Source organism: Anarhichas minor, unplaced genomic scaffold (genome assembly GCF_050575085.1).
Source record: "Anarhichas minor isolate MPS153535 unplaced genomic scaffold, ASM5057508v1 ptg000032l, whole genome shotgun sequence".
NCBI lineage: Eukaryota > Metazoa > Chordata > Actinopteri > Perciformes > Anarhichadidae > Anarhichas > Anarhichas minor.
The window spans coordinates 468,603-472,669 of NW_027466478.1; positions in this window are offsets into that span (position 1 = coordinate 468,603).

Genomic DNA, 4,067 nt, shown 5'->3' on the forward strand with positions numbered 1-4,067 from the left:
ATGCGATGTGCACATATGCTGAATATTTTGGGAATTTAGAACAAATGGTTGAGAAGTTATGTGTATTGATATTTTGCCACGCACCTAAGAAGTGTATTGGTCCATATCTTGTAAACGCAAAGAGATATCAAAAATATTTTGAGAACTTTTGATGACGTAGATCCAGTAATGATCCACAGCAAATTTTGTAGTAATGGGACTAAGCATGTAGGAGGAGTTTGCAGAAATGTGTTTTACACTAAATTCAATATGGCGGAAAATCTAAGTAGGCGGAGCTTAGGGGTCTGATTGGCTTTTTTGTAGCTCTAGCTCAAATGGACATGTGTGTCACATTTCAAGTCAATCGGGGCGTTGCCGGTCCGACTTGTAGGGGGCGCTAGAGTGCCATTTCTTAACACAGAAAGATGCATTCTTTTTCAGATGGCTATATTCACCAGGCCTGACAAGTCCCCAAAATTTGGTGAGTTTTCATGCATGGCAAGTCCTCCAACCATGCGTACGTTTACCCAAACGGGTACAATATCAATAGGGCCTTCGCGGCCCGACGTTGTCGGTAGCTCAGGCCCTAATAATAAACAATCGAATAACAATAGGTCCTCCGCTCCGACTACGTCGGTGCTTGGGCCCTAATAATGTTTAAAATCTGATTTGTGACGTTGGAGAGTAGTCAGCTTTATGCACGGACGTTTCCCACCGCAAATAAATCTACAATGTTATCCCACTAATCAGGTAAAGGTTATTCAATAAACTGCTCACTTAAAGAAGGGGGCATGCTTTTGCACACCTAGTTGGTATTCAGAACCTTTTTGGTGACAAAAAAAGACATGCATTTTGAATCACCACCATTTACTATAGATTGTGCACAGTCTTGGCAGGCTTTCATTCACATTTCATATGGTTTGATGGAGACCTTATCAGAACCCCAGCATAAATTGAATCATAGCTTCATTGTAGTGTCTCGGCGCTGAACAGTACATAAAGGAAATCAAATGTCCTCAGTATTAAAAATGATCTACGGCACAAATTTCAAGCTCAGACCTTTAATCGTAACAAACAAACTATTAGGTTTGCCCTGGGTATGTCATTCAGTTTGAACACAACAATGTAGATTTTGAAAGAGCAATTCATTACTTGGGTCATAAATGGTTTAATTTGGAGCTTTGGCAACAATATATTTCTGTTAAGTTGATTTCAAGAGGACAGTCGATAGCGGCTGTGCTGAGACGGGAGGTTTCGCCGATGAGGAACCGCTCTGAGCTCTATAAGGGGGCCAATCAATTACAGTTTTTAAATCATTCTAACAGTTTCAAGCCTTAATTTCCAATCTCGTATCCCATAATCAAACCCACACAGTCAAGAGTAGACAATCAATCAGCCTATTTATCCCCTTCAGAGAGTCAAGATGACATTTTGTTCAGACTTTCAGTGAGAGAGGAAGAGGAAGGGTGGATGGAGAGGCCGGAATGAGGAAGAAACAGAGAAAGTAGGAAGAGGACGTGGTTCTCTCTCTCTCTCCTTCAAAGCCTGAGGTGCAAAGTGAGCGTGTGTAGGAGTTTTTTTGTGTCGACTATCTTTCTCTCTCCCTCCTTTGCTTTCTTTCCCACTCCCTTGCCGTCTTTATGCGTCTCCCTCTCAACGTTTTCCATCCTCTCTTTTTCCCTCGCTTCTGTGTCTTTTATTCCTTGCTCGGATTCCCTCGCTTCAATCCTCCAACACTTGAGGTCAAGGTTCAAAAAACATGTCGACCTCTTCCTTGACTTGAAAACAATAGGGTGTCATCTGAAGCTTCGCCAGGCGACTCCATAATCACTAGGGAGATTTCCACGGCCCTCTCTGTCCATCACAAGAGCTGTCAGTCAAGGCTCCACCAGCAGTCTACAGAGAGATTTATAGAAATGGTCAAGTAAAAAGGGGGGAAGCTGTTTAGTCATGTTATTCCGACAACTGAAAGAAAATGTGCTTTCATTCGTCTCCCGTCTTCCCCTTCACGCCACAGTAATCACATCAAATGGGCCTTGATTATTGTGGCGGAGTAAGCGGGCTGACTCAGGACAGAGAACCGACACAGAGGGAGCAGGATGAATGGAGGGGAGCTGGAGACGTGGATTCTCCAGATTACAGCTCTCAGAGTAAAGCATATAACTTATTAACCAATTATTACGCCCGTGTCCATCTATATGTGCTCGACATGATGAGCCCTAATTGGCTCTTTGGCAATAACAGTAGAAACAGGGTGACCTTAAGGCAGCTGCATCACACTTATTGGAACAATTAGACTTCCAGGATGTGCCTTAAACTACCATTCTCTGTACTGACCAGCAGGGGGCGACTCCTCTGGTTGTATAGAAGTCTATGAGAAAATGACTCTACTTCTCTCTTGATTTATTCCCTCAGTAAACATTGTAAACATGAGTTTATGGTCTCAATCTCTAGTTTCAAGTCTTCTTCAATACAGCATGATGTTCATTTTGTAAATGATGGTCCATTTAGAGTCAAACAGACCATAAAGCAGGGGATGCTTTCGTCTTTGAACTTTAACCCTTTCACAGTGTGTTTTCACTTCATGAAAGGTAATTGTAACATTTTGCTTGTCTAAAAATATTATTTAGCATTGCGTTGAATAGCTCCGCCTTATCTTGTTACTTCTGGTTGCAAAAAAACATAAGCAAAATACCCAAGTTGTCGATGGCCAAAAGGCCGAACTCCAGGCTTCAAAACCATTGTCCACAAACCAAAGGGTGACGTCAAGGTGGCTTCGTCCCCTTCTTATATAAACTTCATGGTCTGCTCACACAAGGAAATGGCACTTTGTATGGCTACTTGCAATGTATTTCTGTGCTTCAGCTCTTAGGATCTCACAGTGGTGTCCTTCACATTCACTGTTTGTGTAAACACTCACAACTTGCTTTGACTCACTGTCCTTTACCCTCGGAGTATGAACGGACTTCTTGAGACATTCTTTTTAATCTCAATCAATGTTGTTTCTCAGGGTGTTCACACAGCCTCAATAAACTGCAACTGTACATGCAAGCAGAGGGGGAACAGTCTGGGCCTCTATCTGTTATCTGTGCTTTTATGTTTTTATGCACGCTTCCATCCTGACCAGGAGCCCCTTGCAAAAGAGATTTAAAATCTCAATGGGATTATCCTGGATAAATGAAGGTTAAATAATGAATAAATACAAAATCGACAGTATACCTGAAGATTGATTCCCTGTCAATGATGATGTATCAATCGATATTTGTAGTTACCTGATCTGTTTAAAGTCTGAAGATTATTTAAAATGAGTTTCCTCATGCTAACATCTTTGCAATAAGAAATGTGTTGTGTGTGACGGGCGATTGTGGCTAAGTGGAGAGCAGGGCCGTCCTTCAATCAGAGGGTCGGCAGCGCGAACCCCGGTTCCGGTTCTGCTAGTCTCATGTCGATGTGTCCTTGAGCAAGATACTTAACCCCAAAATTTGCTCCCGTAGCTGTGCCTACGGTGTATAGATAGAATCTGAATTGTAAATCACTTTGGATAAAAGCGTCTGCTAAATGACTGTAGTTTGTATTTGAAAGAAAGCAGCAGCCCCATCTGCACATGATCAAATCATTTTGATTATGTCGAGCATCCCAGAACAAACAAGCATTCATCTATTCACAAAAATGGAGCGGGATCAGTGAGATCCCACAATAAGACACCACCACAATGTGTCTCAGTTGCATCCTTTGACCGGGACGCCCCCACAGCTGGACCCGTATACTGAATGGGGATCAGATACGGTCCCCTCCTGATGTAGCCGGCCTTGTTTGCATCATCTCTTGTTATGATCTCCCTTTCAGCTGCTGCTGATGTTTCCAAAGGGCCATGATGAGGAGCGTGGATGGCAATAAATGAGCACGTATCGTATGTGTCGTCCTGAATGCGCCCAGCAGGTGGCACCGTGTTTAACACCGACCACCATCAGACAAATACACGGTCATTTCTTAACGCCAGCGGGCCTGCGCGCTTATCTGCGCTGGAACGCTCTTTGCGCGAGCAACAGGAAACGCACCTGTTCATGTGTGCTGCGTTCAAGGGCACC